The sequence below is a fragment of the Salmo salar genome, chromosome ssa03 (genome assembly GCF_905237065.1).
Source record: "Salmo salar chromosome ssa03, Ssal_v3.1, whole genome shotgun sequence".
In the NCBI taxonomy this organism is placed as follows: Eukaryota; Metazoa; Chordata; class Actinopteri; order Salmoniformes; family Salmonidae; genus Salmo; species Salmo salar.
Window position 1 is genome coordinate 63,994,231 of NC_059444.1, and position 25,667 is coordinate 64,019,897.

General features: G+C 43.1%; 1 protein-coding gene across 3 annotated transcripts in view; it reads right to left on the reverse strand.

Moving 5' to 3' along the window:
* The window catches only part of LOC123723674 (inactive rhomboid protein 1), a 44,641-nt gene extending 32,662 nt beyond the window's left edge, over nt 1-11,979 (reverse strand). The window contains exon 1 of one of the 3 annotated variants that reach the window (XM_045715079.1): nt 11,584-11,975. The gene's annotated coding sequence lies outside the window, so the exon portion shown is untranslated. Of the gene's footprint in view, nt 1-11,583 lie in introns of all 3 variants that reach the window. The other 2 variants (XM_045715080.1, XM_045715081.1) reach the window with 2 other exon arrangements.
* Between the last annotated feature and the right edge of the window lie 13,688 nt (nt 11,980-25,667).

The following is a 25,667-nucleotide window of genomic DNA, read 5'->3' on the forward strand; positions in this document are numbered from 1 at the left end:
CATGTGATCCTCATCTAAATAGTTTCCAGCATGATATCAGCCTGAATCGCTCCCGCCAACAAAAGGCTGCATTGTGTGCTGGGCATCAGGCTGATGATGCGCATGGGGCTGAAGGAGGGTCATTGTTGTGGAGACTGATCCAAAATTCCTCCTCAACATGAGAGAAGGAAGGGGAAAACCAGGCTGACTGAAGGATTCATTCCTTTATCGATCAAAACTGGGGTGTCAGCAAGTTCTGTGTTTAGCTAATGACTTTCTGTGTGCATGGAGTTCGTTAACCCCATCATGGTTAGGAGGGCATAAATGTGGACAGACTCAAGCTGTATCGGACAGATAGCATATCTTGTTATGAAGTCCTTCAGACAGTGTATTCTGGAGGTGATATGGTCTGTCACCACCATATTACTCACTGTGGGCCCTTATAGGTTTATTTCCACGCTCTGGCCAATCAACACGAGTAAAAATACTTCACAAAGAGACGCCATCAACTGTGTGACCTCACATCCTCCCTGAAAGACCACCAGCATGGAGAGGTCAGATGACTGCTTATTTAAGATGTGCTGGTAGGAAGTGGGGAGGAGAGGAGGAGCTGAAGAGACCTCCGAATGGGAAAGCAGGAAACACACTGCTCTCTGGGAGGCTTCTCCACAACGTCCACTGCGCACAGCCACAACAGACACACTAATCCATTTCATCCCATCACCGGCCATGAGGCATCCCTCCCCTCCAAATACCACAGTAGAGAACAATAGCCACCCCTCCCTCCTCCCTCTGTCCTGTCCCGTCAGCCCCCTCTGGCATCTCCATGCAGTGTGAAATCTAAGCTGTTGTCTCTATTGAGGAGAGCAGACGAAGCGTGGCCTGTTGCTCTGGGACAAAGGAATTAGCCAGACTACACACGGATTTAGCCAGGGGAGAGAATGGCCATTTGGTCTGTCCAAATCAGCCCTCTGATCTCCAATCAAAGCCAATGAGGTCAAACCTCCTGATAAACTGGCCAGGGAGGGACTGGCAGGAACACAATTTAAACAATTTAAACAATTTAACGACATTCATAATCCAGGGATTCATTCATTTATCCATTTACTATTAAAACTTTCATTCATATATTATATAAAAACGTTCACTACTTGGTAATTTGTTTTATTCCGAAGGGAATTCTACAGTGATTGTAATATGATTCAAAGCCTCTTTAAATCCCTTCATACAGATTTGCTTGACCTTTATGGTTAATTAACAATTCTCTATCTTTCATTCGTTTTGGGTTTGGAGTGAGTCAAATATGTATTGGGTTTGGAGTGAGTCAAATATATATTGGGCTTGGAGTGAGTCAAATATGTATTGAAGAATACCGTACTCTTCACGGTATCACTTCCCTAAACCAAGAACATTATTGCATGGAAGGAAGTGACCTCAACTGGTTTAGTAGACGGGCGGTTTCTGGTGAAACGTGTACACAAATGAGAAATAACACACAGAATACACACAAGCAGATCGAAGGAATTGATTTCCTGACCAGCATCACAACAAACAGGGTCTGAGGCCTAATACCTGCTTTGACCAGTCGTAATATTAAGACTGGGGGCTTCCTCTGGGATGTTACAGCTAGTGATAGGGGCAGAGCACTCACTGTTAGTGCTTGAGCAGAGGACAGGCAGGCAGGGCATGGGATGGTGGTCTTAAAGCCAAGTGACAGGGGATGGAATGTCCCAGAGCATGTGACACATGCCATCTTTCAGCTGTAACCCCCATCACAGCAGGGACCATAGATGAACCACAGACTACTACAGCATTTTTACATTTACATTTTAGTCATTAAGCAGACGCTCTTATCAAGAGCGACTTACAGTAGTGAATGCATACATTTCCTAAAAAAAATTCTCCGTACTGGTCCCCCGTGGGAATCGAACCCACAACCCTGGCGTTGCAAACACCATGCTCTACCAACTGAGCCACACGGGACTAAGAAGGCACACCTGCACCGCTCCTGCTGTGTTGTACCTGTCTCCATATGGCAACAAGGCAATTCAACAATGGGGGCAACAATCTAAGGTCTCAATGTAATCAACACATATACAGTCACTTACACATTAGCTGTTGAGGATGTGTACTATGGATCTTTAATCTTCTACACAGAGTGACTCCAACCAGACAAACCCATTTACCTTTGACATATACACTACCGGTCAAAAGTTTTAGAACACCTACTCATTCAAGGGTTTTTCTTTATTTTTACTATTTTCTACATTGTAGAATAATAGTGAAGACATCAAAACCATGAAATAACACATATGGAATTATGTAGTAACCGAAAAAGTGTTAAACAAATCAAAATATATTTTATATTTGAGATTCTTCAAATAGCTACCTTGATGCCTTGATGACAGCTTTGCACACTCTTGGCATTCTCTTAACCAGCTTCATGAGGTAGACACCTGGAATGCATTTCAATTAACAGGTGTGCCTTGTTAAAAGTTAATTTTGTGGAAATTCTTCATGTGTTTGAGCCAATCAGTTGTGTTGTGACAAGGTAGGGGTTGTATACAGAAGATAGCCCTATTTGGTAAAAGACCAAGTCCATATTATGGCAAGAACAGCTCAAATAAGCAAAGAGAACTGACAGTCCACCATTACTTTAAGACATGAAGGTACATCATTTGTGCAGCCGCAAAAACCATCAAGCGCTATGATGAAACTGGCTCTCATGAGGAACGCCAAAGGAATGGATGACCCAGAGTTACCTCTGCTGCAGAGGATACGTTCATTAGAGTTAACTGCACCTCAGAAATTGCAGCCCAAATAAATGCTTCACAGAGTTCAAGTAACAAACACATCTCAACATCAACTGTTCAGAGGAGACTGTGTGAATCAGGCCTTCATGGTCGAATTGCTGCAAAGAAACCACTACTAAAGGACACCAATAATAAGAAGAGACTTGCTTGGGCCAAGAAACACGAGCAATGGACATTAGACCGGTGAAAATGTGTCCTTTGGTCTGGAGTCCAAATTGGAGATTTTTGGTTCCAACCGCCGTGTCTTGGTGAGATGAGTATGGGTGAAAATTTGATCTCCGCATGTGTATTCATGCAGGAGGAGGTGTTATGGTGTGGGGGTGCTTTGCTGGTGGCAATGTCTGTGATTTATTTAGAATTCAAGGCACACTTAACCAGCATGGCTACCACAGCATTCTGCAGCGTTACTCCATCCCATCTGGTTTGGGCTTAGTGGGACTATCATTTTTTTTTCAACAGGACAATGACCTAACACACCTCCAGGCTCTGTAAGGGCTATTTGAACAAGAAGGAGAGTGATGGAGTGCTTCATCAGATGACCTGGCCTCCACAATCCCCCGACCTCAACCAAATTGAGATGGTTTGGATGAGTCGGACCGTAGAGTGAAGGAAAAGCAGCCAACAAGACTGTTGGAAAAGCATTCCAGGTGAAGCTGGTTGAAAGAATGCCAAGAGTGTGCAAAGCTGTCATCAAGGCAAAGGGTGGCTATTTGGAGAATCTCAAATATAAAATATATTTTGATTTGTTTAACATTTTTTGGGCTACTACATGATTCCATTATTCTACAATGTAGAAAATAGTAAAAATAAAGAACAACCCTTGAATGAGGTGTTCTAAAACTTGTGACCGGTAGTGTATATATATACATATATATATATATATATATATATATATATATATATATATACCCTCCGGTGTTATGTCTGTCTGTCTGTCCCAGACACAACAGGGTGATTTTCATAACCCTCCAATGTTTAAATCCCTTTCATTTCTAATACATCTCAGATATCCAGGGAGATAAGAGGATAAAAGCGGAACAGGTGAGACTCATCAATATGGTCAAACCCAAAGGTAGAAAGAGGAAGTGATTTTCTTCCTGTGGTTGAGTTTTCAAGGTGTATCGCTGTTGCCATGCGGTGTACTAAGACAGGTGCTCCACTTCCACCTTGAACATGTGCTCTGATTCCCACAGCCAGCCAGCCACCCAGACTGCCTGTTTACAAGTTCCCACATTCCCACATTCATCAACGTGTACGCTCTGCCCAAACTAGTTGCTGTGTGTGAAAAAAGCAGCACTCTCAACTATACTGCTGCTATACTGATATGATCTCTTTCTCTGAACTTCCAACCCTTATAGAGTAAACCTCTAGGCCTGGAGTTCATGAGGGTTTCTTATTAAAGCCTCTACTAAAATAAGGAACATTATTGTGGTCCTATGTAACTTTGTATAAATAGAGATAAATAGCACACGTGAGTATTTTTGTGCTTGATACACTGCATCATAGTCTCCTGAGCACCATCAACAGACCGGGAAAATAAGATAAAAACGTTACAATGACAATGTCGATGCGGTTTAGACGCTATCTCTGTATTTCATATCACTCAATATTTAATATGTGCACCGTACTAGATGAAGAGGAGAAAAATAAAAGTGAATCATCTCTGTTTTAGTGTTAAAAAATGTAGCTACATTTGGCCATTCTCTCAGCTCTCCCATGCCCTGGAATCTCCCCCACTCCCACTCCCACAACCTTTGATTGATCTGTTTCAGACAAGTCCCTCACCTGTATCTTTACATGTTATTCCCTAATCTAACAAGGTGCCATAGGATTCTCTATCATCAAGTCATCTCTGAGGAAGTGAAGCTGGCCCTGGGGGATCATCAGAAGGGAGGCCAGCCAGGGTTCAGGTCTGAGGGGTCGGGGAGAAAGAGCAGGGGCGGACGGGCCTGCTGCAGCCAATTGTGTTGCACAGAGAGTCGTGGAAACTCCCAAACACAGGAAGGCTGGGGCTAGGGCTGGGGCAGACCCCATGGGAGATACAGTAGGCTGGGGGAGGCCTCCTCAGTCCTCACCCTGTAGATTGGGCTGAGGAAAACTGTAGATTGGGCTGACTCCTCCACAAAGATGAGCTCAATGTTTTGACAGGGGAAAGAAGGGGGGACAAGGGATGACACATATCCCAGCTTCCCGGGTGTGCTCGTCATTGTGAGATAATCCAAATAAACCCACAACAGTCAGGTAACAGGTTATGGTGTGACTGAGTGACTAGGAGAGATACTGTAGAGTGGTGGTGATGAGTGTGCATTAGTCAACCCCTACAGCAGCAGAACCAACTTGACTCACTGTATCTGGGCTACGTCCCCAGACTGAAGAACCTGACAGACTCTATTCATTGATTTATTTTTCTGTTGAATCGTTGTTCTACGTGCAAATGTCCTTCACTACTGTGCTCCCAACCAGAACAATCCAGAAGACGGCTTCATTATTGCAGTGCGTGATGTGATCAACTGGGTGGCAACACTGGCGTCACTGGTAGGCTTTACATCCTCTTCCTGGCACAAGGCAATGCCAAGCACAACCACTGACAACTGGCCAATGGATGGAAGAGTTGGCATGGATCTGAAGTGTAGGACAGGCAGCAGACAAGAACAGGAGAGCAAACTAACGGAAAGGACAAGCAGAATTACAGGATGACGTCATCAGCAATTTCAGTCATTGTGACACAAAGATCTTAAAACACAACCGAACAGTTCAACTACAGAACCTTTCCAAGTTGTCTCCCTGTCAGTTATCATTAGTCATTCCTGGATCCACCTCCTCCCATAGGGCCAGGCAAGGCCAAGTCACAGAGCTGTTCCAAAAGCACACCCTCATTTCTTGGAAACTCCATTACAGAGTGAGTTGGGCCCAAGGTATGTGATGGAGGTGGTAGTGGGGACTGTTGGTTGAGACTGTCCAGATATTACTGTGTATGACTCTGTGTGCTCTTCCATTCAGGGGAACAGTTTTCATGAGTTTACCGCTGTGATGCACTATGAGGATCCGCAGTCCCTAGGGCAGGGTTTCCCAACTGGCGGCCCATGGACCGAATTTGGGCCTTGGGTGATTTTATTTGACCCCCCCAAGTTTACTAAGCAAAAAAGTAGTTTTTGCTGTTGGACATAAAACACTGTAAAAACACCAGCAAATCAGCTCCAAGTGATCTTCATTATGTAAATCTGTTCCAAAGTATTCCCACACACAATAGAGTAATACAGTCCCCTCTGAAATGATTGGACAGTGAAGCATTTTTTCTTCTTTTGAATCTGTACTCCAGCACTTTGGATTTGAAATGATACAATGACTATAAGGTTAAAGTGCAGACTGTCAGCTTTAATTTGAGGGTATTTTTATCCATATCAGTGAACAGTTATAATAGCACTTTTTGTACACAGTCCCTCCATTTTAGGGGACCAAAAGTATTGGGACAAATTCACTTATATGTGTATTAAGGTAGTCAAAAGTGTAGTATTTGGTCCCATATTCCTAGCACGCAATGACAACATCAAGCTTGTGACTCTACAAACTTGTTGGATGCATTTGCAGTTCGTTTTGTTTGTGTTTCAGATTATTTTGCATCCAATAGAAATGAATGGTAAATAATGTATTGTGTCATTTTGTAGTCACTTTTATTGTAAATAAGAATAGAATATGTTTCTAAACACTTCTACATTAATGTTGTAGCTACCATGATTACGGATAGTCCTGAATGTATTGTGAAAAATGATGAGTGAGAAAGTTACAGATGCACAAATATCATACCCCTGCAAAAATGCTAACCTCCCCTGTTATTGTAATGGTGAGAGGTTAGCATGTCTTAGGGGTATGATATTTCTGCGTCTGGAACTTTCTCACTCAACTTATTCGCGATAGTGAAACTCATTGTCATTGTATCATTTTTGTTTGGGCTTCTTGCGGTCAATTTGCAGTCTACAAATTATTTGTAATTATGTTCCAGCCCCCTGACCATCCGCTCAAGAAAAAATTGTCCCGTGACTGAACCTAGTTGATGATCCCTGCACTAGGGGCTGAAGGCTTGCTGGGCCAAAGATAGCGTCGGAGAAGGCAGGCCGCTCTATTTAAAAATGTGCTCTCAACTGTAACAGTCCTGGGATAGTAACTATAATTGTCCCTCTCCAATCCTTGTGTCTGTCTGGCCATTCAGTCTTTTAAAGCGATAGTGAGTGTAGTAAGCTAACACTATGGACAGTCTGACAGTAGAGACCTGTGCTAATGGGCTCTAACTGAAAACTGAAGAACAAAGATTTCTCTTGAGGATTTTGCAATAATGGAATGGACTTCGTTGGTGCACATTAGAACGCTCACTTCCTAGCAAAAAAGCGAGGAAAAGTGCTGAATGTGGTATATGTTATTTTTAGTCCTGCACTCAAGATTCCTGTCGAAAAAGAACAAGACTGACAATAGTTCCACTAACTGTCCACTTGACAACCATTTAAAAAATGAAGCCTATTTTTCATCTGTTTTGAGTGGCAGGATCTGAATTGGACTAGAGATTCTGACTTGTTGTGTAAACTCTGTGTTATGAGATATTACACAGGTAAGGATCTGCACTATACACATGCCAACTGCTATGAAACAATACGTTCATATGGACCCCATTTTTTTATCTGTGAAAAAGAAAAACACCCTTACAGTTACTGTCTCCAGACACAGAGCCAGAAGATCAAAATACACAGAGCAGTTCCTCCTCCTTGGAGCTCTAGTCTGCTTGGTGGGAGCACCCACAACATTCCCATAGTCCTGAGAATGACGAGTGCCGCCCGGGTTAACCAGTCTCAGAGCAGACGCCACCCCATTGAGAACAACAACCAATGGAATCCATAAAAACCCCAGCAGCAAGGATCATGCCCTGAATTTCATCTCATCAGACTAAAATCAGCTTTAAACAAATAATAACATAAAACAATCTATATTAATCCCTATATTCAGTTAAAGAAAGTTCACATTCTGCCCTGTAGTCATAACAGGAAACATGGGTATTTGAGTTTCTTGGGATTCCTGACTGTGGATCCCAACATAGGACATGGCTGAGTTTTGATAGATGAGGTGCTAACATGGGGACTAAGAGAGAGAGAGGAGCAGGCAGAATGGCTTGCTGGCAGACAGAGCCTTGGAGACCAGAGGTAGACCTGAAATAGCACTACAGCATTACATCACATCTGACTGAGTTTGTAGTCCTGTCTGTTGGCCGGGCCCAGCTTCTGCAGCACTGGCCCTACATGCCACCTCCAAGATGTAATGGAAGGGTTACAGTTAGCTGCTTCACGGCTGCTTTCCTGGGACTCACATAATCAAGGCCTGAACACTGACAGGAAACTCACAGACCAAAGCAATGTTCCATTTATTCACACACGGCCAAACTCAAGACACCCGAGGCAGGACGATTGTGAATACAAACAAGTAGCTTCCATGACCACACCAACTCCGCACTCAACACAAAATGGTGGGGGATTGGTTTTGATGAGGCTTTTTCATTGTGACTGTTGGGAGCTAATGTGAAGGTTTGTGTTTTCGCTTGCATGTATAGAAAGGCTTTCAGTGTCTGACAGCATGAGGAAAACATCTTCCTGTTCACAAGTATTCCACATAAAGCGTAATCACCACGCCATATTCGCCACGGTTCATAGATTGGCAGATTGACGTGACAAATCATTTTTGCAACGTCTGAAAAGAGTGGTCTGTTTTTGCTTATCAACCATTCCTGAAGCCTTGACACAATCTGACACAAACTCCAGACCGACTACAAGCACATCAAAGTTATTGTCGGTAGTGGTTGAGCAAGCATCAATGGGGCCCAGATCAAAGAGAGCGCATAGGCAGTAAATTGTTCTTCTCTCACCATTATTCTTCAGTGAAACTATACCTGCCATGCTTGTAAAGCACCGTCTATCTGTCTGCCGTAGTGGGAACACTCTTAACTGATCTGCTTTGAACACCCTGCTTATTGTTACTAAAGCTGCTGACCAAGTTGGTTGACATGTTTAACTGCAAGACAAGAGATACTGTTGCTTTGCCCTATATTTTACAACTACAAGCATGCTTCCACAAACAGAGGAATCCTCATTTGAGATATGGATACACATACATAACTCAGAGTGTTGGGTGTCCGTGTTAGGATTTAGCCCACACTAATGCTACAATTAACCCAAAAGGGTAAAGCATTTTCAACCACAGATATGCCTGTGGTTGAAAATGTCTTCTCTTCAACAACTGATATTAATTTGATTAATACTAACACTATAATTACTAATAAGAGAGCAATAATAATCAGCTATTACATCAATCCTATGACATTATAACACGCCATAGTCACCACTACATGATTATAATCTCTGGGTCTCACATGATATAGCAAGGCCTTTTGAAGCCGCAGCAGGCAGCCTGGGGTGATTTAGAGAAGCATGTGCTCAGCACACACACACACACACACAGACACAGACACACAGACACACACACACACACACAAGAAGAGAACAAGAGAGAGAGAGAGACAGAGGGAGAGAGAGAGAGAGAGAGAGAGAGAGAGAGAGAGAGAGAGAGAGAGAGAGAGAGAGAGAGAGAGAGAGAGAGAGAGAGAGAGAGAGAGAGAGAGAGAGAGAGAACGAGACAGAGAGAGAGAGAGAGAGAGAGAGAGAGAGAGAGAGAGAGGGTGAACTGTACAGAGACTAGGGTAAATACCTGAAGGCCATGAGAGAGAACAATGTAGTTTCATAACAAGACAGACTGGTCTTATAGACTACTTAAGGCAAAAATGAAAAGAGGGTGGTTGGTCGGCGGTGGGTAGGTGGGCCCAATGGTTGCGTGTTGGTAACAAATTTGTAACATATTGTATGTTTTGCAAATTCATAAAATATTATACAAAATGGATGATGGACATCCACAAATGAAAACATACCATACAAAACGTAACATATCATACTAGATAGTGTCTTGGGTTTACGTACAGAATCATACGAAATGCTCTGAGACCACGTTAAACAAGAAGATCCCTCCAGGAAATATGCAATTGCTTAAGGGGCTGCATCATCTCATTGACTGGACGGAGCAGCAGAGGATCTGCCATGACACATCCACATCTGAAGACTGGTCAGCTTTTCAATGAATCATCATGAGGTGATTAGAACAAACACCTACACAGAACACAACCTCTTGGCTGCCTTAGAAGGCCTTAAATATAATAGAGATGCATGCTACCATGCTAGTGTCCTTCCCCTAAATATATAAAAAACAAGACTGAAACAAGTCTGGCAACGTCTGGTGGGTTCAAAACAGGACTCCTGAGGGTGAGACAGGTTCAACCCAGTAACCCAAGTGAAAACAACACCACATGGAGAGAGAGAGTGAGTGAGTGTTGCACACTTAGCAAGAGTGACTGATAGATAGACAGATACTGCACCATGACTCATGTGGGCATGACTACAGTCCAGTGTGCCCCCTCAGCAGCGCCCTGCTACACCCACATACCAACCAACCAACCAACACAGGCCTGGCTAGCCCATTCCCACCTGCTCCCTTCAATGCCAGCTCCAGAACCCCTCGGTTTTCCCAAGGAATACGCTCTCTCGACTGTACGGCACACAAATGCCACACACCTTCTTCCACACATGCCTCACACTGTACACACACAGACAACACTCCCCCTCCCCACACAGTCTCTTTCTCAGAGAAACATTCTCTGTACCTCCGGTCCAGTTGGAACGGTAAGTGAGGATGAACATGAGCCTCACTATCACACATCATGGCCCTGCCTGCTGTATCTGTGTCATGACATCAGTCCTCATGATGATCCTCTGGATGAGATCATGTTTCAGCAGGCCATGTGCTGCCTGCCTGGCCTGCTGCTCCTCTCACTTTGCCAAAATAACTCAGCACGTTTGAATACATCTCTCATTCCTGTTGCAGACAGGGGGCTATAGTACAGTGTCCATTGATCAGGTAGCACAGTGGGGTCTAAACAGTGGCATTGCATTCATGACATGTATGAAAATGTTAACAAGCAATCAACTACCTAATAATTACTATCAATAGTTCATAACAGAATATTGACAACGGTCGTCATGAACAATCGTTGGAGTACAAGCTGAAAGAGTACAGCCATAATAATTGTATTCCAATGATTTTGCTTAGAAAACACCTGAAACCACTTATTCCAGGAGAAACATTATCAGATGAGAACTGTTACATTCATCACCTGACAAAATACCTAAGGTGTAAGCCTGCGTAATAGCAGTCATATTATGTACTAATACCTTGCTATGTGCTCCTTTACAGACCAGGCGTATTACTATGCTACAAATGAACGTGCCGGACTGTCGTGAAGCCTATAGGCGCTCGCGGAAATGACAAACATTTATAGAATAGAAGCACTGGTGTTGAAGTGATGACAAACTGTCATTCACAATCACAAATATGCAAAACGAAAGAAAGGTCTTATATTGTATAGCGATACACGTAGATCTTTGCAACCTACAGCACAAATGCATGTGAACCAGAAAATTCAAAACAGGTTCCAATATCAAATAGTACAATTCGTTCGATACATTCCCTTTGGATCGTGTGAGTAGGCTATCGATCCCGGTGTAGGCGATCGATCATACAACTGTGCGCACACGAGACAGAGGGACAGATCGCTTATTCAGGATCGTCTTCTTCTATTTCTGATGTTTTACATCCTATATAGCCTAGCACTCTAAACCCAGCCTATTCAGGTAGAATAAAATAAACTTACCCTTATCAAAATCAAATCCTATGTTTTCCGGTGTGGAGAAAAAATCTGGTTGTAAAGATGTCAGATCCCAGTTAGTGAAATGTGATGTGGTGTCACTTCATTCTGAGAAGGAAAAATTATAATTTATTTCGAGTCAAACAAGAGTCCTATTCTATATCCTGGAACTAGCCACAAAACGTTAAGACATTCTCAGATATGTCTATTGGGCTCCTATTTTCACAGGCAGTGTCCAGCGCATTCCCACACCGCAAGGCTCAACAAGGGTAAGTTTTCATCCGCCGGTAATTCAGTTTCACCGACCGAGAACCCCGCCCTTGACCATAGGACAAGACTGTCAAACCCACCAGCCAATCCGTTAGCATGGGCAGCCACTGCCGCGCTCGGCGTTAACCGGCTGACGTGCGTGACTAAGCAAGAAGAGATCAGGTTTAAAAATATTAAAGAGACAGGATCATAACAAATAATGTATGCTCTCATTTGGCACTTCCCAGACATTGGCCTATCCAGGGAAATCATATGACATGACATCATAGGACATACCTGACCAGCCGTGATCAATAAATAGTTGATCATGTGTCTGTAATTGAAGGTTATTAGCCTACTATGTTATTACACCCCTCTTCATACTTTTGTAGGTTACTGATTTTGTAGTTAAAGTAAGGGCATGATCATTTCAACAGATCTGTTCAATATCTGTTCTTTATATCCCAGTCATAACAACTTTATTTGTAAAGCATGTTTCAAGCCTTAATCAAACTGAAACAAACAATGGTCCTAACATGTTAATGAATAACAGATGTGGACAGAATGACTCTGCATAGACATGCATGGTCCCGTGTCTCAAGGGTCTCTGTTGTGAGAGCAGTCATGTGATATTGTTCCACATCACATCCTTTTAGATAACTGAACCTAGAAGCTGACGTCACTCAAACCCCATCCTGTTTGTGTTTGTTAAATTCCATGGACAAGTGGCTAGACACCTCTAAAAATAGATACATAAATGACTATCTTAGGCAGCCTATCCTAAAATAAACTACTGTAGCCTAATGAATTCCCAAGATAATTGTATAGAATAACATCTGTACTGTCTACTGTGTAAGGTTCTAAAGTATTCTATCACTTGAGTTTTAGTTAGGCATTGATGGGCATATGAGCAGGGTGTCTGCTGTGAGATAGGTTCCCATCACAGTTAGTTGAAATGAAGATAGAAGAAATTAACTCCACTGCAGGCATTTGATAGCTAAGACAAAGATATCACGATGACGTGTGACATTCCATTATTGTCACCTCAGGTACCCGAGATTCCTCCCATATCTGCCCTCTGGGACTTTCCAGCCATGTCTTTATGATTACTCACTCTACTCTCCAAGCCTCATGTGCCTTCCTTTCCCAACCCACTGTCACGCCCTGACCTGAGAGAGCCTTTTTATGTCTCTATTTAGGTTTGGTCAGGTTGTGATTTGGGTGGGCATTCTATGTCCTTTTTTCTATGTTTTTGTATTTCTTTGTTTTTGGCCTGGTATGGCTCTCAATCAGGGACAGCTGTACGTCGTTGTCGCTGATTGGGAGTCATACTTAGGCAGCCTGTTTTCCTTTGGGGTTTTGTGGGTAGTTGTTTTCTGTCTTGTGTGTGTTCACCTGGCAGAACTGTTGGCTTTCGTTTTCTTGTTTGTTTTAAAGTGTTTAATTAAATATAATTATGACCACTTACCACGCTGCATCTTGGTCCCCTCTTCCAGATGATCGTTATACCCACGGACCCTGTTCCCATACGCCAGCCATTTCCTCCTGAGAGAGACACACGAAAAGCAGAAAAACACACAAGTTTGTTAGACTAAATTGGTCTTGTTCTTTCATATTTTTACAGCCCTGATTCAAATCAAATCGTATTTGTCAGATGCTCCGAATACAACAGGTGTAGACCTTACAGTGAAATGCTTACTTACAAGCCCTTAACCAACAAAGTAGTTTTAGGAAAAATAAGAGTTAAAAAAATATTTCCTAAATAAACTAAAGTAGAAAAAATAAAAGAGCAACAATAAAATAACAATAACGAGGCTTTATACAGGGGGTACCGAGTCAATGTGCGGGGGTACAGGTTAGTCCAGGTAATTGGGGTAATATCTACATAGGTAGGGGTAAAGTGACTATGCATAGATAATAAACAGCAAGTAGCAGCATCGTAAACAAGGGTGGGGGGGGCGTCAATGCAAATAATCCTGGTAGCCATTTGATTAACTGTTCAGCAGTCTTATGGCTTTGTGGTAGAATCTGTTACGAAGCCTTTTGGACCTAGACTTGGCGGTCTGGAACCGCTTGCCACGTGGAAGCAGAGAGAACAGTCTATGACTATGGTGGCTGGAGTCTTGCCGATTTTTAGGGCCTTCCTCCGACACCGCCTGGTGTAGAGGTCCTGGATGGCAGGAGGCTTGGCCCCAGTGATGTACTGGGCCGTACGCACTACCCTCTGTAGCGCCTTGAGGTCGAAGGCTGAGCAGTTGCCATACCAGGCGGTGATGCAACCAGTCAGGGTGCTCTCGATGGTGCAGCTGTATAACCTTTTGAGGATCTGCTGACCCATGCCAAATATTTTCAGTCTCCTGAGGGAGAATAGGTTTTGTCATACCCTCTTCACGAATGTCTTGGTGTGTTTGGACCATGATAGTTTGTTGTTGATGTGGACACCAAGGAACTTGAAGCTCTCAACCTGCTCCACTACAGCCCCGGCGGTGAGAATGGGGGCGTGCTCGGCCCTCCTTTTCCTGTAGTCCATGATCATCTCCTTTGTCTTGATGACGTTGAGGGAGAGGTTGTTGCGCTGGCACCACACTGCCATGTCTTTGACCTCCTCCCTATAGGCTGTCTCGTGAATGCATTTGTTTATAGAGATACTTCCATTTTCCTCCAAGAGTGGCTGAAACTCTTATGTAGACCCAAACTCTTTTAAGCAGCCATGTGTTTTCCCTGTTTCCAGGTCGGATTTGTTTTTCATGTCAGCTATGAACAACCTGAAGCAGACGATCACCTACAAATACAGTGTGGCTCAAATTAACAATTTGTTATTCAAAGTACTCTCTGTTCTTTAATTCAATCCAAGTGAGGTTTTTGTCCAGGAATAGTTGTTTGGAGCTTGTAAGGGCTCCTCAGAGAACAAAGTCTGTTGGTTCTAATGTAAAGACCATTCAATTCCATGTTTTCAGTGAAAGCTCATATCCACTCTGGGCCTTCAGAGTGGGGAGTCTGATACGGGGGCAGGAGGTTCCAGAGATAATGACAGCCCTAGTGGGTTTCTCTAGATTGAGACTGCTGGGTACAGTAGCCCCAGGTTCCTCTCCTTGCAGGGGTTACCTCAACCTGGGATCCCCTCCCTCAAGGCTTCCTGGCTCCACTTCTCCATCCAAACACTCTCTCTTGACCAGAGAGTCTGGAAGCCCTGAGGCTGTCCCTGGCTGAAGTCGACACTTATTCATGAAAAGCAACAGGCTGCCTAGCAGTGTTTTTCCTCCCCTGTAAAACACTGACTCACTGCTCCCAGAACTGACCACAAGACACACATGGCTGGCGTCACGTCAGGAGAGTGGCAATGAAACCTTGCAACACCTCGAAAGTGGCACGACTATTGAAAAGTACTGCCATTTTCTACCTATCAAGTAAAATGATGTTAAGTTCTGAAGAAAATGACAGAAACATTTGCAAACATACTGTATGCTTCTGAGCTTCTATTAGCATTGGGGCGGCAGGTAGCCTAGCGGTTAAGAGCGTTGGGCCAGACACCGAAAGGTCGCTGGTTTGAATCCCTGGTAAAATCTGCTGTTCTGCCCTTGAGCAAGGAAGTTAACCCCCAACAACACATCAACAACTACTTCCTTGGAGGCGGATGACGTGGACGTCAATTAAGACAGCCCACCACACCTCTCTAATTCAGAGCGTAGGGAGTCTCTGATTGATATACCATGAAGTAGGTGTGATTAACGGTGAACTCTCACCGGGGTCGAGGAGAGGGGGAAGTGCGAAAGAGGTGAGGCCAGGCCAGGGCATAGGCAACTAGCGATTAGACAGCCGACGCCAGACCTCTAAGAGCACTCCAGCTCCGCTGAAGCTCCATCAATCACACACAGATAAAAAGGTTGAGCTGCAAAGGCCATGTTTAAGGAAAGGAACACTGTCAGACGGATAACACAACTATTTCCTCCTGTGTCAGCCAACCACAGATGTGGGGGAAGGACCATCATTTCTGAGGCTAAGCTAAAGCAGTGAGAGAGACAATAATTCCTGGGCTACGCAAGCAGTATAGTGAGGATATTGGTCATGCATGGGTTAAAGCCATTCTCATTCAGGTGGGGAAAACAGATACATACAGCAGGCTGGGGGAGTGGAGGCATTGGAGAGACAGGCAGGCTGGCAGTCTTCAAAGCGGCATTGAGATATCATCCAGACAGCAGACTGATAGTTCCATCAGGGATCTGAAGCTTAACAAATAGACTGGGGGAAAACAACAGCGAGTGAGACCATGTAATGCTTCAATGCATTAACATCAGCAGACTGACTGCATAATCTTATAGTGTACAGCTTTGAGATAATGAGGCTTTTTTTTCTACATTTCTTTAGGGTTTTGGGTGACTCAATGCAGTGCATTTTATACTCTATTTTAGAATAACTTCATTGTAAGGTTCACAAAGTTTTTTCTATAAGAGTGAATGGATCTGGAAAGGGTATAATGTAAACTGACATATAAGAGCAGCTAGCATGAAAAGAGACTCAGGTAGAGCCTGTCAGAATGACTTATTTACAATCCTTGAGTAGCCTATTCTCAGTAGCTGTGATGTTCAATGTAAAGCCACAACCTCTGCTCCATCAAGATTCAAAGGCAGCTCACTTGTCAAATGTTTCACCCTCCATACGCCCTGTAACCCATACACCAGCTGCCACTGAGACATCTCAACAACTACCCTATACAGTGATACTCTGCAAAGTTGACTTTTGTATATACAGTACCGGTCAAACGCTTGGACACGCCTACTCATTCCAGGGTTTTTCTTTATTTTACTATTTTCTACATTGTAGAATAATAGCGAAGACATCAAAACTATGAAATGACACATATGGAATCATGTAGTAACCAAAAAAGTGTTAAACAAATCAAAATATATTTTATATTTGAGATTCTTCAAAATAGCCACCGTTTGCCTTGATGACAGCTTTGCACACTCTTGGCATTCTCTCAACTAGCTCCATGAGGTTGTCACCTGGAATGCATTTCAATTAACAGGTGTGCCTTGTTAAAAGTTAATTTGTGGAATTTATTTCTTTCTTAATGCATTTGAGCCAATCAAATGTGTTGTGACAAGGTAGGGGTGGCATTTAGAAGTTAGCCCTATTTGGTAAAAGACCAAGTCCATATTATGGCAAGAACAGCTCAAATAAGCAAAGAGAAATGACAGTCCATCATTACTTTAAGACATGGTCAGTCAATACGGAAAATTTCAACAACTTTGAAAGTTTCTTCAAGTGCAGTCGCAAAAACAATCAAGCGTTATGATGAAACTGTCTCTCATGAGGGCCGCCACAGGAAAGAAGACCCAGAGTTACCTCTGCTGCAGAGTATTAGATCATTAGAGTTAACTGCACCTGAGATTGCAGCCCAAATAAATGCTTCACAGAGTTCAAATAACAGACACATCTTAACATCAACTGTTCAGAGGAGACTGCGTGAATCACTACTAAATGACACCAATAAGAAGAAGAGACTTGCTTGGGCCAAGAAACATGAGCAATGGACAAATCTGTCCTTCGGTCTCATGAGTCCAAATTTGAGATTTTTGGTTCTAACCGCCTTATCTTTGTGAGACGCAGAATAGGTGAACGGATGATCTCTGCATGTGTGGTCCCACCTTGAAGCATGGAGGAGGTGTGATGGTGCTTTTCTGGTGACACTGTCAGTGATTTATTTAGAATTCAAGGCACACTTAACCAGCATAGCTACCACAGAATTCTGCAGCGATATGCCAGTCCATCTGGTTTGTGCTTAATGGGACTATCATTTGTTTTTCAACAAGACAATGACCCCAAAACACTCCTCCAGGCTGTGTAAGGGCTATTTGACCAAGGAGCGGATGGAGTCCTGCATCAGAGGACCTGGCCTCCACAATCACCCGACCTCAACCCAATTGAGATGGTTTGGGATGAGTTGGACCGCAGAGTGAAGGAAAAGCAGCCAAGAAGTGCTCAGCATATGTGGGAACTCCTTCAAGTCTATTGGAAAAGCATTCCTCATGAAGCTAGTTGAGAGAATGCCAAGGGTGCGCAAAGCTGTCATCAAGGCAATGGGTGGCAACTTTGAAGAATCTAAAATCTAAAATATATTTTGATTTGTTTAACAATTTTTTGTTTACTACATGATTCCATATGTGTTATTTCATAGATTTGATGTCTTCGCTATTATACTACAATGTAGAAAATAGTAAAAATAAAGAAAAACCCTTGAATGAGTAGGTGTGTCCAAACTTTTGACTGGTACTTTATACTGTATATTGAATTCCAACCCAATGAAATCTCACTTTCACAGTTTATAATACATTAATAATAGACATGAAGAATACAAACGAAGCAGCCGCAGGTTGCATTCAGATCAAACAACCAAACAAGGAGAAAACCATCCATCCCATTCTCACATTGAGCAGCTGGATAAGTAGAGCAGAGTGAGGCCTCCAAAAGAGTCATTGGGGTAAAATAAAGAACAAACAAAAAACAGTTTTCGCTGCAGGCACACAGAATGTGATTCCCTAGCTATGATCAGAGCATTAGCAGCAGACTGGGGGCTGCAGACAGCCTTGATTCTACCACCTGCCTGCCTGGCCTAATGGCTGTTGTTTAACAGGAGGGCTGCAGGTGTGACTGGAGACAAGGACGCTGTTATCAGGCTACACCAAGAAACTCAATGGTCAAGGGGAGAGGCCCCTTTGTGTGAAAACATCCTCCTTCTAAAACTATGGTCTCACTCGCTCAATCAATGAAGCATACAATTGCTATTATCTGTGAGCAACAGATGCTTGTGTGTTTTGCTTATAATATTGTTTGAGAAGCTTGCGAGGTGATGTTAATATTTTGATGTTATTGAGCACGGTAGGCCAACAAACCTGATTTAAGCCATATCTGCACATACAGTTAAGTTGTAAAACCACAACCACATGTTAAACAGTGACTAAGGATCAGTACTATGCAGCTACAGTGACAGCATAGGGTCTTTGGTCATTTCATTTGTCTTTTTCTCCTCTTTCATTATAGCTCTTTCAACTCTTTTCAGAATTCTCTTTCAACCTCTCGATTCCCACTCAGCCTCTTGACCGACTGAAAATATCTCCCACGTCCCAGTTTCTGTATCTCTAGTTTGATCAGAATAGGTTGCTTTCTTGAGAACCACACAAAGTTGAGTGACTAAATGTGAACAGGTTGGACAGATGTTTCTGATCAAGCGTGTCTCTGACAGTTAGGCGGGGCCAGCCAGGGGCCTCTCGGAGACTCTTGGAGCCCAATTCCAGCGGATGTTGAGCAGTAATCCTGCCTCTCCCTCCCACTGAGGATCTGTGCCCACCTGACACCTCTGTTGCGCCACACAAGAAAGGAGTCGCGTGAAACATTCATGATCATCTATTAAATATTAATCCCATCAAACAGAAAGGAGGCAGATGAAGATTAGGCTCTGCCTTCATGCAAAGGCCTCACATATGGCTTCTTCTCATCAATTAGTAACAAGAGACCTCAGTGACTGTTTTTCATTAACAGGTGAAAGATCAACTCAAGACTGGATTGCTGATAAAGGTGATTGAGAGCTGTAGAGAACACCTGGGCTAGAATCCATGGAATGTTCTGAAGAAGAAGTCTGATGCCAACTGAAACAAACAGGTAGCTGTAGATAAGATTATGTGCCAAAATCACTTGGATAGCCACAACTGCTTCTGTAGATTAATAACAGTATGGAGAACCATTTCAAACACAGAAAACAGACTATGATCCTAAGCAAACAGCATTTGTGAAAGACATCCAAAGTTTTTAGGCAGTATGTCAACTATAGTTTAATACAGTAAAGCATGACACCGCCCTTTCAATGTAGAATCAATGTACCAATTTAATGGAGAGAAACCTAAATACATTACTGCTCAAGTGCTTGAGCACAGGGAAGAGAATATTAAAGAATTCAATGAAATGTTTCTAGCATTTCTCTCTGTGAAGGACTGATTCACCCAGCTGCAGTCCCTTTTGTCCTCTGAAAAATGCAAGTCTATCCAACCAAGAAGAAGCAGCAAGCATGCCATTGACCTGCCACTGTAGCAAAATCAACATTTTAAGCCACTACTAACTGAATGAAACCACCAATACTCTGTGGTTTACAATATTCAGAGAGAGCGAGAAAGTGCGCGCGCGAGAGAGAGGGAGAGAGGAGGGAAAACTAGAGTACAGGACTATGGAGCCTCTGATTAGTAACGCTTGGATCTGCTTGTCAGCTGACAGAGATATCAGGTTAAATTTAGCAAAAGTTCAGTGAGGCGAACAGAAGAGGCAGTGTCAGAAAACACTGTGTTCTAAAGTTGTAGCTACTTGCCTTAAAACTTCATGTTATGGTTTAGTTATGATTTATTTACATTGTGTGGTACTGCAGCAGCTATTTTCATCATAGTTCCTTTGAGTCTAACGTTGGCTTCAGGCCTGTGTACTGTTAGTTGTTGGCTCTCTGCTCTTCTAAATGGGTTATGGCCGTGCTTAATTCATGGTGTTTGTCCTTAAGGAGTAATGTGAGGGATGATGAGCTGCTGTGGAGAGAGTTAATACATTGAAAAAAAATATAAATGCAACAATTTAAAATATTTCATATCAGGAAATCAGTCAATTCAAATAAATTCATTAGGCCCTAATCTTTGGATTTCACATGAATGGGAATAGAGATATGTATCTGTTGGTCACAGATACCATTTAAAAAAAGGTAGGGGAGTGCATCAGAAAACCACCATGTAGCCACTAGCCTCGTATAGCCACTAGCCTCTGCGTAAAAACAAAAACAAAAGAGTTAATCTCCTTCGCATAGAGTTGATCAGGCTATTGATTGGGGCCTGTGGAATGTTGTAACAGTCCTATTCAATGGCTGTGCGAAGTTGCTGGATATTGGCGGGAACTGGAACACACATCGATCCAGAGCATCCCAAACAGGCTTAATGTGTGAGTATGCAGGCCATGGAAGAACTGGGAGATTTTCAGCTTCGAGGAATTGTGTACAGATCCTTGTTACATGGGGCCATGCATTATCATGTTGAAACATGAGGTGATGGCGACGGGTGAATGGCACGACAATGGTCCTCAGGATCTCGTCACGGTATCTCTGTGAAGAGCACACTTCTCCAGCTGTCTTGGTGGCTGGACTCAGACGATCCTGCAGGTGAAGAAACTGGATGTGGAGGACCTGGGCTGGAGTGGTTACATGTGGTCTGCAGTTGTGAGGCCGGTTGGACGTACTGCTAAAATCTCTAAAATGACATTGGAGGTGGCTTATGGAAGAGAAATTGACATTACATTTTCTGGAAACAGCTCTGGTGGACATTTCTGCAGTCACCATGCCAATTGCACACTACCTCAAATCTTGAGACATCTGTGGCATTGTGTTGTGTGACAAAACTGCACATTTTAGTGGCCTTTCATTGTCCCCAGCACAAGTTGCACCTGTGTAATGATCATGCTGTTTAATCAACTTTTTGATATCCCACACCTGTCAGGTGGATATATTATCTTGGCAAAGGAGAAATGCTCACTAACAGGGATGTAAACAAGTTTCTGCACAAAATTTGAGATAAATAAGCTTTTTGTGCATATGGAAATGTCTGAGCTCATGAAACAACCCTTTACATATTGTATTTATATTTTTGTTCAGTGTAGTTTGAAGATAATATACATTTGGCATGAGGGGAAGCATAATGAAAAGCATGCAGGATTTAATACTCCCAAACAGTATGGCTTTGCTCACTCTCCTTGGTGCGGTACACTGACCACACTAAGCCAAGCAGGTGCTCCACTGAAACATGAGAGGGTTGCCATCTGTCTGTTTAAAACATTTAATAGGTAAATCATTACATATCGCACCATGTGAAAGCACAGTTAATATGTTGTCTTACAGAGATGCCTGCACTGACAGCTTCAGGGGATTTCTATGAGAGCAATACATCTTCCAAACACCTTTTACAAACAGCAAGCAAATTATTTCCTAAATGCTGTGTCAGAAGTCCCTGGTGGGTCAGAGTGAATTCCTCCTGGGTCATGTTCAGTAGGGCACACCGCAGCAAAACCTTTTTCAATGGAAAACAGAAATGTATTTGTATTCTGTATTCTTAATGGACTACAATACAACCCTCATGTTATGGCTTTATGACTGGTTAGTGGCTTCAAATATGCTTGAGTAAATTAAAAGTATACTGAACAAAATTATAAATGCAACATGTAAAGTGTTGGTCTCATGTTTCATGAGCTGAAATAAAAGATCCCAGAAATGTTCCATACGCACAAAAAGCTTATTTCTCTCAAATGTTGTGTTTACATCCCTGTTAGTGAGCATTTCTCCTTTGCCAAGATAATCCATCCACGTGACAGGTGTGGCATATCTAGAAGCTAATTAAACATTATGATCATTACACAGGTGCACCTTGTGCTGGGGACAATTTTTGTGCATACAGTATGGAACATTTCTGGGATCTTATATTTCAGCTCATGAAACATGGGACCAACACTTTACATGTTGCATTTATATTTTTGTTCAGTGCAATTAGGGGGCTATGAGTCACAGTTCTATAAGATATTTAGACAGCCTGTGCTGCTTTGCGCTGGCTGATGCATTCTGGTTGTTGTACAGAGACCAACCATCTGTGCATCACAGACAGGTCATTGGCGTCCCTGCAAATAAGCATCGTCATAGCTATGTTCACCTCAGAGATGAAAGAAGGCCAGAATTCAAAAGGACAGCCAAGTTCTACCCACCACTACCCACCCAGCCCATTTAACTCATCAGTGGCACTGCCAAGCTGCCAGGCCCAGCCCAGAGCCCATCCACACTGCTGACAGTCACAGAAAACACAGATAACCGAGCCAACAGATAGAGCCAGAGCATGGCAACGATGGCCTCAGCCAGACCATCAGATCAGATATATGACAGAGTCATCCAACCATCCCTGGCCTCTACTACCAGAGCTGCCCTGGAGGTTTGCGTCTGGCTTCCACCTAGGCTCACCATCAGTCAGTCACAGACTTGTCGCCAATAGGAATTAAAGGACACCTGGTTTCCACATTGGCCACACATGATCTTCCAATAACTTCAACATGCTGCCCTCAAGGCATAGAAGTGTTTGATGTGCAATGTTGATGTACTCAAAGTACTAAAGTAAGGCAAGGAATTGACGTACTCAAAAATGGTTGAGCTCTCTGTTATTTTGGGATAATGACCAGCTACCCTTTTCTCTATCGCCACATAGAAAAGTAGGGCATTTCCATGTAAAAGAAACTAACTATGAGCACTAACATGTGAAGTTCATATGAGCATATCACATTTGGTGTCAAATGAAAGCTAAGAGTCTGTGTTTTAGAAATTAAGGCATACAGTGCATTCGGAAAGTATTCAGACCCCTTCCCTATTTCCACATTTTGTTACGTTACAACCTTATTCTAAAATTGATTAAATAAGAAATGTTCCTCATCAATATACACACAATACCCCATAATGACAAAGCGAAACAGGTTTTTAGAATTTTTTGCAAATATATTAAAAATAAAAAACAGAAATACCTTATTTACATACATATTCAGATCCTTTGCTATGAGACTCGAAATTGAGCTCAGGTGCATCCTGTTTCCAATGATCATCCTTGAGATGTTTCTAGAACTTGATTGGAGTCCACCTGTGATAAATTCAATTGATTGGACATGATTTGCACACACCTGTCTATATAAGGTCCCACAGTTGACAGTGCATGTCAGAGCAAAAACCAAGTCATGAGGTTGAAGGAATTGTCTGTAGAACTCCGAGACAGGCTTGTGTCGAGGTACAGATCTGGGGTAGGGTACCAAAAAATGTCTGCAGCATTGAAGATCCCCCAAGAACACAGTGGCCTCCATCATTCTTAAATGGAAGAAGTTTAGAACCACCAAAACTCTTTCTAGAGCTGTCCGCCCGGCCAAACTGAGCGATTGGGGGAGAAGGGCCTTGGTCAGGGAGGTGACGAAACAACCCGATGGTCACTCTGACAGAGCTCCAGAGCTCCTCTGTGGAGATGGGAGAACCTTCCAGAAGGACAACCATCTCTGCAGCATTCCACCAATCAGGCCTTTATGGTTGAGTGGCCAGACGGAAGCCATTCCTCAGTAAAAGGCACATGACAGCACACTTGGAGTTTGCCAAAGGGCACCTAAAGGACTCTCAGACCATGAGAAACAAGAACCTTCTGGTCTGATGAAACCAAGATTGAACTCTTTGACCTGAATGCCAAATGTCACATCTGGAGGAAACCTGGCACCATCCCTACAGTGAAGCATGGTGGTGGAGCGTCATGCTGTGGGGCTGTTTTTCAGCGGCAGGGACTGGGAGACTAGTCAGGATCGAGGGAAAGATGAACAGAGCAAAGTACAGAGAGATCCTTGATGAAAACCTGCTCCAGAGTGCTCAGAACCTCAGACTGGGGAGAAGGTTCACCTTCCAACAGGACAACGACCCTAAGCACACAGCCAAGACAACGCAGTAGTGGCTCCGGGACAAGTCTCTGAATGTCCTTAAGTGGTCCAGCCAGAGCCCGGACTTGAACCTGATCGAACATCTCTGGAGAGACCTGAAAATAGCTATACAGCAACGCTCCCCATCCAACCTGGCAGAGCTTGACAGGATCTGCAGAGAAGAATGGGTGTGCAAAGCTTGTAGAGTCATACCCAAGAAGACTTGAGGCTGTAATCGCTGCCAAAGGTGCTTCAACAAACTACTGAGTAAATGGTCTGAAAACTTATGTAAATGTGATATTTCAGTTTTTATTTTTAATATATTTGCAGAAATGTCTAAAAACCTGTTTTTGCTTTGTCATTACGAGGTATTGTGTGTAGATTGATGAGGGGAAAAACTATTTAATCCATTTTAGAATAAGGCTGTAATGTAACAAAAATTGAAAAACGTCAAGGGGTTTCAATACTTTTTGAATGCACTGTATATACATTTTTCAACCATTTTCATTCTAAAAATTAGGAAGAGGGCATGTGAAGAGGGCACGACAAAGAGGGCACGACAAAGCCTATTCCCCCTCAGGAAACTAAAAAGATTTGGCATGGGTCCTGAGATCCTCAAAAGGTTCTACAGCTGCAACATTGAGAGCATCCTGACCAGTTGCATCACTGCCTGGTACGGCAATTGCTCGGCCTCCGACCGCAAGGCACTTCAGGGGGTAGTGCGTATGGCCCACTACATCACTGGGGCAAAGCTGCCTGCCATCTAGGACCTCTACACCAGGCGGTGTCAGAGGAAGGCCCAAAAAAATTGTCAAAGACCCCAGCCACCCCAGTCATAGACTGTTCTCTCTACTACCGCATGGCAAGCGGTACCGGAGTGCCAAGTCTAGGACAAAAAGGCTTCTCAACAGTTTTTACCCCCAAGTCATAAGACTCCTGAACAGGTAATCAAATGGTTACCTGGACTATTTGCATTGTGTGCCCCCACACCCCCCCCCCAACCCCTCTTTTACGCTGCTGCTACTCTCTGTTTATCATATATGCATAGTCACTTTAACTATACATTCATGTACATACTACCTCAATTGGCCTGACCAACCAGTGCTCCCGCACATTGGCTAAACGGGCTATCTGCATTGTGTCCCACCACCCGCCAACGCCTCTTTTTACACTACTGCTACTCTCTGTTCATCATATACAGTGAGGGAAAAAAGTATTTGATCCCCTGCTGATTTTGTACGTTTGACAACTGACAAAGAAATGATCAGTCTATAGTTTTAATGGTAGGTTTATTTGAACAGTGAGAGACAGAATAACAACAAAAAAATCCAGAAAAACGCATGTCAAAA